The sequence below is a fragment of the Osmerus eperlanus genome, chromosome 22 (genome assembly GCF_963692335.1).
Source record: "Osmerus eperlanus chromosome 22, fOsmEpe2.1, whole genome shotgun sequence".
Lineage (NCBI taxonomy): Eukaryota > Metazoa > Chordata > Actinopteri > Osmeriformes > Osmeridae > Osmerus > Osmerus eperlanus.
Genome location: NC_085039.1, coordinates 4137272 through 4149033, shown reverse-complemented (window position 1 = coordinate 4149033; position 11762 = coordinate 4137272).

Here is an 11762-nt window from a genome sequence, read left to right as displayed (position 1 = left end):
TTCCTTGGGAGTATAAAACCCCCAAACGTACAATCACCCCCGCTTGTTCGTAGGATTAAACTGAAGTGCTAGCTACATTTCTAAACTATTCCTCTCAACCTGCAAATTCACTGAGCGCCCGGAACTTTGGCCAAAGATTCCGTTGTTCTATTTTCGTTGGACGATAACGAAACCATTGACTCTACCTTTCTTCAAACCGACAAAAGTAACTACGATTTGCAATATTTCTTACCTGTGACATATTGGCATGTTGTGATTAAATTGTTGATGTTTGATTGTATTTTACAAATGAGTTAGCTTAACCCTCGCTAAGTCAGTTGCCCTTGCTCGTCCATTGTTACCACAAAGGCCTACCTGTCCCCCTCTACCCCTCTCTCTCTCTCCCTTCCCCCTTTACACGCTCTACACAGCCATTGTGTTGCTCGCCCTCATTTGCATCCAGCCACTGTACTATTCTGACTAACCCATAACTTATCTGGTATTTGTTCATTATAATTACATTCTCCTAAATAAATCATTGTGTATAATATTCGCGTATCACTCACGTTATCTGATCTGCTCTACTTTCATAGAATTCACAACTTTAAGATTAGACTGATTATTACGAAGGCTATTATTTAAATATTATTCAATAAGGTTTCCTCTATCCCTTTAACAATAAGAGGTGGTGCCCCAAGAACTACATACTTTATTATAAATTAAGTATTGCTAATCTTAAACGAGCAAACCCCGCTACATATTGGAGCCCCGTGATAGGCTTTGAAACAGATTGAAATGAGCGATCTATAACGGAGATACATTTTCCGTCTGAAAACCACCCTCCCACCCTTTTGGTTAAATTAACGCTCCGTTGTATTTAACTATTCCCCCAGATAGCTACGGTTTTAAACACTGTTTGAATACTGTGCTGTGTACTCATTGAATTGGCTTTGTCGTGAACAATTGGCTATTTGTGTGTAACTAACTAGCTTCGGAAAAGCTAGACTTGAGCGGAGGTACGCGCGTGCGCAGTGACACTGCGACCCGTCTCATTTCATCTTGTGAAACAAAGGCAGCGCTTCTACATGAAGGCATAAGATCCTTTTTATAGAGTCACAACACTACTATTTTGGTACCATACACGCTTCGGAAAGGTGTATTATAGTAGTGTTGGCCATTTGGGTTGAGTAAATCAACCAAGCAACTGATAAGTTGCCATTGTCTAGTTAGAGGTAGATAACAGACATTGATCAGTCCAAAAGGACTTTGATTTTGAAGGAGACTACGCAGCTCTCTACATTAAGCTATATGCTTCTACCTTGTTAAACAATTGGTAAATTGATTAACTTAGCTTTTCGGAAAAAGCTTCACTTTGTTTTGCATGTAATTCAACATTAATGTAAACACTCAACCTCTAGAATCAGTAAAGTAACAGTAAAATAATTATTGAGACAGGAGAAGCTGCTTATTTAAGGACCTTTATTGTTGCTTAACCGGAAATAGTTACCTTTCGTGAACAAAGACCTGTAATTTGATTTTCATTCCGCGCACTTAAAAGTGGAAGTTGTCAGAATATCGGCGTTGTTGACCATACTGAACTGTAATCCTATTTATCCCTCATCAATATACAACTTTAACAACAATCGCTAAATAATAATTAAACGTAAAGTGTATTATTTTTAGTTTGCCCACTCTATCTGCGATCAGTCCAAAAGGACTTTTGTTTGGAAGTAGCCGAACAACGCAGCCTGTACTGCCACAATATTGTTAAACAATTCCGAAATTGATAAACTAGCTTTTCGAAAAGAAGCTTCACTGTTTCGCATTCAATTCGAGGTGAATGTAAAACCCTTGCCCAATTTAAAGCTACATTATAGATGCAGCAACAATTTAGTTCATTATCTGTTTGATTCTACAAGCTAAACCGGCTAACTTAATGTGCTATAGTATTTAAATACATTGTACTTTCTCAGTCCGGTTTAGGCTAAAACAAATCAACAGCTACTCAATCTAAATTCTCTAATCGTTTATAGATACTATAACAAGATTACTGAAATTAAGATTTAATATAGGCCTAAAAGAATAAATAATTTGTTTGAATCTTTGATCCTGGAAGGTGACTTTAATATTAATTTTAATTTCTGAATATTAATCTCAGTTTTGATTGTTAATCTTTGAATATTAACTTCTGATTTTAATTTTAGTATTGATTTGATAAACAATTTTTTTTAATCTTTGATCCTGGGTGGTGACTTTAATATTAATTTTAATTTCTGGATATTAATCTCAGTTTTTGATTGTTAATCTTTGAATATTAACTTCTGATTTTAACCTTAATATTAATTTGGTAAACAATTTTATTTATTTTCTGAATCTTTGATCCTGGATGGTGACTTTAATATTGATTTTAATTTCTGAATATTAATCTCAGTTTTTGATTGTTAATCTTTGAATATTAACTTCTGATTTTAATTTTAATATTAAGTTGGTAAACAAAAAAAAAAAAAGGAAAAGAAAAGTATATATATTGCTGCCAAAAAGAGAACCACTACAAAACTAAAGTGCCTATCAACAATTATCACAATAGCATTGTGTTAATAACTTCCAGTAGCCGAACCAAACATGTCTCACCTCACGGAAGCTGAGAAACTGATTGTCCACCTATCCGAAAAAGAAAACCCAAGATATGTGGAAACGCTGACCGATCTAAATTCCGATATGATCACCAGGAAAACTCAAGAAGTGGTCATAGAAAATGTAGGCCAAATATTGAGCAAATCCCAAATTGTCAAATGCCTATCCAGCCTCGGTCTCAACTATGCTGCACTACTCAGGTTATCAATAACAAAAGTCAACACACAATGGACACAGGCTCTCCAGGATCGAGAGGATGCTCTCAAGGCGGCACAAAGAGAACAAGAGCACAGGAAACGATTGGAACAGGAAACCAGCGACCTGGCTGTTGAACTAGATAGAGCTAAAGCACAGCTAACGGAACAGGAAACACAGCTAATACAACAGGAAATAACCCTCAAAGATGCCCTCAAAGAAAAAGAAAAGGAACAGGACCGACGGGAGCAAATGGCACAAAGAGAACTGGAAATAGCTAAGACACAACTAATGGAAAAGGAAATAACCCTCAAAGATGCCCTCAAAGAAAAGGAAAAGGAACAGGACCGACGGGAGCTAATGGAACAAGAAACCAGTGACCTGACTGGAGAACTGGACAGAGCTAGACAACAGCTAATGGAACAGAAAACAACCCTCAGGGATGCCCTCAAGGCGAAAGAAACTGAACGAGATATCCGGGAAACACTTCAACAGGAGAACAAGGAACTCGCTACGGAACTGGGAGACCTAAAAGAAGAAATGCAGGGGGTTCAGAAAAGCAAAAAGGACTCAACCGCCCTCATGGAAAACACTATTAAGATGTTGGATGAAGCTAATGAAAAAGTAGCAGACTACGACCACCAAAAAGAAGAATGGCACACTCTCTACACAAAATTCAAACACCTGGACCAAGATCTCTCACACATCACAGCTGACAGGGAGACAATGAAGGAGGAGTTACAGGAAACAAGAAATGAACTGCTATCTACCATTCGTAAGCTGAACAAGGCGAACGCCACAATCCAGTCCACAGAAGACCCCGACACCAACCGAAGGTGGGGAAGAGACGACAGAGAAGTAGATCGGCATTCAAGAAACCAAAACCCAAGACAGCTGCAATCACCTGAAGCACCGCTCCACTCAGAATACGAAACAAGAAGACCATATAGGGATACATCCCCTCCCAGCCAATCTCTGTACCAAGCTGACACGAATCCACGAAGGATGAGGAGAACAGAAGATGTGGAACAGCAGAGCAGAAGACTGTATGACCAGAAAATGGAGCTACAATTCCAACCTGAACGTCGCGGTCAGACCACAGCCCCAAACAGATGGGATGACCATGATGAACCCTCACGTTCAGCCTATCCACAAAATGCATGGGAAATGCATGACCTGCCACCAGCAGTGTCACTAGATCTGCTATTGAAAATTAGCAGGAACATAGAGAAGTTCGATCCAGACAATCCCACTCAGAGCATTGAGATGTATCTAGAACAACTGAACTCTAATCTCGAACGCCTGCCTACAGCTACAGACGCGGACAAGCTGTACCTGTTGAAGAACACCTCTTCCAGCTCAATCAGAGCCCTGCTTGACAGGCAACCTGCTGGAGAACGCCACAGCTATGACATGGCTTGCCGGACCCTCAAGGCTTGGCACTCAGAAAGTAAAGGCTCCTGCTGCACTATCGCCCTGCACACAAAACAAAAGGCCAACGAAAACCCAAAGACATTCTATGAGAGGCTCCGGAAAGCCTATTTCGCAACAGAAAACCAACCCGGAGGAGAAGAAACTCCCATGTTCAAGTCAGTGTTCATCAACAACCTCTCCCAATCCATAAAACCCTTCATGACGACCTTCGCGAACCAGGAAACCATGACGGCTCTGCAGCTGAGGGACATGGCATATAAATCATGGGCGAACAACAATCGATCCCAAGACTCAAATGTCCATGCGGTGGAATCAGACTCACACCTACAACTAGAAGGAAGAGAACTCCAGAGACCCTACGAACCCAGACCCGCCTGCAAGCAACCCTCCTATAATGCACGAGACCACTCAACAAGACCCGAACAATATCATAACAATTACAACAGACAACCCGACAACAACTATGAATACAAACAACACTCCTATCACGCAAGAAACCACTCAACAAGACCCACACCGTACAAAAACGAACACAACAGCCCTGGACGACGTCCGTCAGACCCAGCATGACTAGAAGGCCCCAACACGGAAAACACACCTCAAATGCTCCCCATTGGATGGAAGAAAGGGAACAGGACCCGAAAACACCACAAACCCACAAGAAGACGACCTCCGGAAACAACAACACACAAACAAGCCCCACAGTTACACACATTTCTGGGTGAGCTTTCCAGAAAAGGAAGAGCTAACCGAAGCTATGTCCCCATCACACTTGAAGATGAAGTGCCCTGCGAAGGATTGCTGGACACGGGTGCAGAAATCTGCCTGATTGCACCCACCTTGGCCGCTCAGCTAAAAGGAATAGCCAGGTCAAACAGAAGATGGATTAAAAGTGAAGATAGTGAATTCAACATCACAAGCTTCACCCAAAACAAAGCTCCAGTCACAGAGACGCTGTACTTGAAGCTAACGTTTGGGGAAATGTCCCTAATCCACCCCATCCATGTCTCACCGCTTGAGACCGAAAAGCTGCTGATTGGACACGATCTACTCAACAGACTGGAACCCCTCATTGACTTCAAACGAAACCAGATGTGGACCAACGTCGAGAAGCCCTATCCACTGCCTCACCCTGAAGTCCAAAACACAGTCTTCACAGTGGAAGGGGGGGGAGATTCCACGTCTGATCCACATCTCTCAGAAGAGGACCGAATCCATGAGCTAGATGGCCGCTCCAGACCGCCCCAGAGCTACGCCACTCACCCATCAAGACACAAGACTCAAACAAAATCAACACAACGCCATGACCGTCGGGTGCCATCAGAAACCCACCTGCGACGAGAAGCATCACAGGTCCAAAAGAAGTCATATGATGCCAACTGGATGAGAGTGCAGAAAGTAGGAAGACCTACTATGGCCACCAAGCATCCCAGAAGAAGCACCCCAGCTGCAACAAGCTGGCAAAACCCCCGGAAGAAACCATCACTACTCGCGGGGACAACAGGCCATGCACAGAGGCCTGGCCTGGCCTTATACCAGCAACCTGACCCTGTCAAACTGCTGACGAAACAAGTGCACAACAGGTGCCTTAGCCAAAATGCCTCAAAGTTCAAGAATGAATGTTCCTTTAAACCAAAAATAATAGGAAAATACTATCATGAGACAAATATGGCTCCACCAATCTATCAAATGTTTTAATCTGTTACCAGAAAACCCAACATGAATGACCTTGAGGTACTGTCAAAATAATAGGCTACAACGCCTCATAACCAAACTACCCTGGTCCCTGACAAATGAGGTTTATGACTCCAGGAAGTCAAAGCCCACTCCCACTCCTATCATTTTATTTTAATCTTTCTCCTTTCTTTCCCTTTCCTTTTTCCTTTTATTTCCTTTCATTTTTAGGCATAAAACCTTAGCCCAGAGAAACTTAGTAATAGGACCCAAGTTAGCCCCATTGATTCCTACATTGTTTAGAGTCCACTCATGCCAATGTGTCCAGTAGAAGTGCTATCGTACTGTCGTGTTTGTCTGTTCTCTGCTCTTCTTACGTGCCAACAGCCCGACGACGTCGAATCATCGGACGTTGCCAGCAGGGGGATATGTAGCACAGTCCACAGACAAAGCACGGTACCATCACACCTTCTCCTACCCCCGACAAGGAAAGGGTCTTCCCCCTTTGTCCTTCTCCCAGAGGAGAAGCTTCAAAGCTTCTGACCCAGCATGGGGTCAGATACAGAGGCCACACGGCCCACAGTATCAGAACAAAGGATTTACAAGGAATAACTTTCTTAACCCTTGTGTTCTCCTCGGGTCGTTCTGACCCATCAGTCATTGTGACCCACCGTCGTATTGCGACAACTTTACCGCATACAAAAACAAAGTGAAGCATTTTCTTTTAACCGTCGGGCTGTCTCAGACCCCCCACATTGCGATGGTTAAAAGAAAAGTATTTTTATTTGTTTTTGTATTGGGTAAAATTGGGTAAACACAACGATGGTTCGTTATGAACCTTTGGGTCATGTGACCCGAAGGCAGCACGAGGGTTAAAGGATTTACAAACATATTCTCAAGGACTACATGGCTCATGGACACTATTTCAATGACAGTAGTTGATGTGTTATAATGTGTGTTTTTCCCATTTACTTAGAACGTTGTTTAATTGAGGTTTGATTATAACTTCCCTTCAAGTATAGTTAAGTCAGCCAATCTGGATATCAAAATGATTGTACCATACTAACAAAACCATTTACGAATGTTGTATTGTTATATTCTGAAGTATAAGCAATACATGGACATTTGAAATAGCTGAACTCTGAAAAGTTATCAGCCACTTCACACCTAGGCAGATCTCAGGACGACGCCCAGGTGGGGGAAAACTGACCAATGAAAGAGGTCACCTTCACGGGGACCCCCCCTTTTCCTTTGGAGTATAAAACCCCCAAACGTACAATCACCCCCGCTTGTTCGTAGGATTAAACTGAAGTGCTAGCTACATTTCTAAACTATTCCTCTCAACCTGCAAATTCACTGAGCGCCCGGAACTTTGGCCAAAGATTCCGTTGTTCTATTTTCGTTGGACGATAACGAAACCATTGACTCTACCTTTCTTCAAACCGACAAAAGTAACTACGATTTGCAATATTTCTTACCTGTGACATATTGGCATGTTGTGATTAAATTGTTGATGTTTGATTGTATTTTACAAATGAGTTAGCTTAACCCTCGCTAAGTCAGTTGCCCTTGCTCGTCCATTGTTACCACAAAGGCCTACCTGTCCCCCTCTACCCCTCTCTCTCTCTCCCTTCCCCCTTTACACGCTCTACACAGCCATTGTGTTGCTCGCCCTCATTTGCATCCAGCCACTGTACTATTCTGACTAACCCATAACTTATCTGGTATTTGTTCATTATAATTACATTCTCCTAAATAAATCATTGTGTATAATATTCGCGTATCACTCACGTTATCTGATCTGCTCTACTTTCATAGAATTCACAACTTTAAGATTAGACTGATTATTACGAAGGCTATTATTTAAATATTATTCAATAAGGTTTCCTCTATCCCTTTAACAATAAGAGGTGGTGCCCCAAGAACTACATACTTTATTATAAATTAAGTATTGCTAATCTTAAACGAGCAAACCCCGCTACAACGGTGTGCTCTTAACATAAGCTGTGTGTATGTGTATAGTGGCTTCATAATGTAGTCAGACCCCTTCACTTTTAGCACATTTTATTGTGTAGCTAAACCTACACTCAATTACCCGTAATGACAAAGTGAAAATATGTTCTTAGAAAAATAACAAATTAAAATCTAAGATTAAAATGTCTCATGTACATAAGTATTCAGAGCCTTTGCTCTGGCATGACAAATTGTGGTCAGGTGCATCCACATTCTTACTCTATTTTATTTGTATGAAAGCGTTTGCAATATGTGAATCTTAGTGATATTTTCTGTTGTTCAGTAATAATTTAACTATTCATTGTTTTCTATGTACGTACAAATTTATTTTATTTTTATTTCACCTTTATTTAGCCAGGTAAACTAGTTGAGAACAAGTTACACATGGAATAAGCAAAACATAATAATTACAGTAATTACAATATAACAATTAAACACAGAGTAAAAGTACAGGTAGAGATACTGGGGCTGTGTCTACTACCGCACACTTGTGCACTTCGAGCACTGACTTTCAGTGCTTAGGGCGCTTACACTGACAGAACCAGCAGAATTCAGTGCACTGAAAGTACCCGGATGACGCACTGCAAACGGTCAAAAAATGCAGTGTACAACAATGGACACTACTCGCCCTAAACGGGCGCCATATTGGCTACGTAGCGGAAGAGGAGGAGCCCTTTCGGCAGCTTTTCATTTAATTTCTAAAATAATGGCGGACGAAATGACTCGCGAGCAGATTCGCCTTAGATTCGCGGGTTTCACAATCAGATTGCGTCCGTCACTTCCCGCCAAGTGGTTAACTTAAGTGTTCCATTTGAGACAGCACTACTCAGCGACGGAGTGCACTATAGATGTAAGTGCACTGTATTGCAGTGCACTTACATCAGTCAAACAGTCCAAACGGACAAACAGTCCGTATGTACATTTGTGCGTAAACCATGCATACGGATGTTTTATGCACCCATGCATCCATGTTCTATCAATTCTTTTTTATCTGAGAATGTTTGTACTCTGCAAACAAATGTAGAACTCAGACCACTCAAACACATAAATAATGAAGGCCCGGTTGTCTTAAATATGAACACCTTTTAACTAAATGCCTAGCATATTAAAACTGCATTAATTAAAAAAAGCTTTAATGGACAATTTTTTAAACTGCTAATTTACTAATGCATTTGCCAAAAGTATTACATAAACTTGGAACTGACACCCTTTTATCCTCAAATTCTTAATGTGTCTTGATTAAAATATTAATCTATAAAAACTGTGTCCCAGTCCAAGCTTACAAGAAAGTTTATGAGAATGTCAACATGTAAGTTAACAGTTTTGTTTTTTATTGACTTGGCCCAATTATTTTGATTTTGGGGCAATTCATTGTTCCAACCACTTCACCGCTTTCTCCATGATACACCTTTAGGCAAATATATTTCCGTATGGATAAATGGAGGCGTGGCAGTATGACAATATAAAAATAGCATGCATGCACGCACCTGTCAATTTAGAATGATTCTGGGTAATTAACACAATTGGTCTGTGCCCATGTGTCATGATTCCAAGGGTAATTAGCATTCATTTTGTGCGCAAATTACTTTTACAGTTGTGATAGTGAATGAGGCCCAATGTACAGTATTGTAGGAGTATCTAGGAGTTGCACTTCTATAACAAGTTTGCAGTGTAAAAGATAGGCATTAGTGCCCTCTAGTGGTGTGATTCAGTTGCGCATCGTGCTTATTGGTGCATTCCATTTGACACTCAAGTCAGGATATCCAACCTCCTAGTTCAAGTTAAAGTCTTTTATTGTCAGATACACAGAACAACACAAGGTAAGAGACTGGACACTGAAATTCTTGGACAAGACAACGCAAAGCAACCTGGCATAACATAAGTATTCAGTTTAAAATAGATTACATCTATGATAAGCTAAAATATAATAAACCTCCTAAATATACAAAATAAATACAGTACAGTATACTAAACCTGTAATACACGTAATAACCTATACCAACCTTATAAACCTATACTAACCTAGAGACAAGTGGGGTACAATTAGTGCAATATTTCTGCAACCAGTAGCTGAAGTGAGTGTGTAAAGTGGCTATGTCCATATCAGTGTCCATTCAGAAGCCTGATGGCCCTTGGAAAGAAACTGTTGTCTAGTCTGCGTATGCGAGACCGAATGCTTCGGTATCGCCTGCCAGAAGGCAACGAGGTAAAAACACTGAAAGATGGGTGGTAACAGTCTCTTAGAATCAGCTTTCCTGAGGCATCGTGTGTGGTACACTGTAAAAAATAGAAATGAGCTCTATCCAGTTAATATGATTTCCTGAATCATTACCATGAACAAATGTAATGACTATACAAGAATAAAGAAAAGCACATAACACCAACAGTTTGACTCACAAATGTCACCAAACATGCATTTGTGAGTAAACTGAACTTGGAATCTGTAGTTCCCAAGCTGTGACGCCTAATGATTGACACACACGGGGTTTCCCATAGACATTTGAAGGGGTTCGTTAGACGTTGTCAACGCACAACGGTCTTCAATCTGCAAGACTCACTTCAATTGAAGACATCGTGGCGTTTGAGCTTGGAAATGTAAGTTACTTCGATTTTTTATATTGCATTCTAGTTATCAGGTGATTTTTGAATAACCTTGTTAGGTTTCATGAAATACATCTCAACTGAAGTGTTTTTGTTAGAAACTGCTTTTGCTAAGTCAGTTAGCTAGACTAGTGCTAGCATCTCAATGACGGTTGGGCTTTATCCAAATAACGTACAGTTATTAAACAAATGTGTTCAAAAGTTTCAGCCATGCAACCAACTACATAATTTATTGGTTCACTTAATTTCTTATTATCGTAGTGTCACAACTCTCCAATCGCAAGTTGTTTAATGAAACACAAAGCGGTGTTTAGCTAGGCTAGTTGCACACGTGTCTTTTTTTTTTTTACTAGCCTAGTCAAGCCTGCTTTTCGATTAATACATTTACATTTATTCATTTAGCAGACGCTTTTATCCAAAGCGACTTTCAAGAGAGAGCTTTACAAAGTGCATAGGTCACTACTTTCTATTAGATGTAGGTGCCCAATGTGCTCTCATTATCCATACAACAAGCCCTTTTTACGCATTTTAATGGCCCATAGATAGGCTACACACACTATCCAGTGGTATTGACACCGTTTCTCGTGTTCGCCTTAGCACTAAACAGGCATCATGCACTTAGCACGTGATCAGACCACCAGCTCTGTCCTTGAAGTTGTAGGTCGTAGCACATTGAGTTAAATGTATTTGTTTGAATGAGCACACAAGCATCAGCCTAATTAATGTAAACAGACTATTCTCTATTGTGTTGTCCATATATATATATAAATAATTAAAATGTCATGTTTATGTTTCAGGTGTGAGGATTGAATCTCCATGCAGTGCAAGATTTGTCGTTTTTCTGCTGACCAAGACGGCCTTGTCAGACATCACCAACTTTGCCACAAGAGACGTCACCATTGGCCGTGTGTCTACTCTGACTGTGTGTGTGTCTTCAAAACTCAAGGTGCTCTAAAGTCACATCTTTCCAGAAATCATCGTAAAGCTGCACATATTGGTCAACAGTCTTTTACGTTTAGATGTGAATGTTGCGATTTTCAAGAAATATGTTCTCACAAGGATTTTTTTAAACATCTAGGAAATCACCTTAAAATTCAATAAACTATTCAATGTCCGTTTCTAGGTTGTGAGTTCAAAACAAACACATACTCAACATTCAGCTCACATAAAAGTGGAAAGCACAAACAATATACAGTGAAAGATTTTAGGACAGTCATTCAACCTGTTTGCGC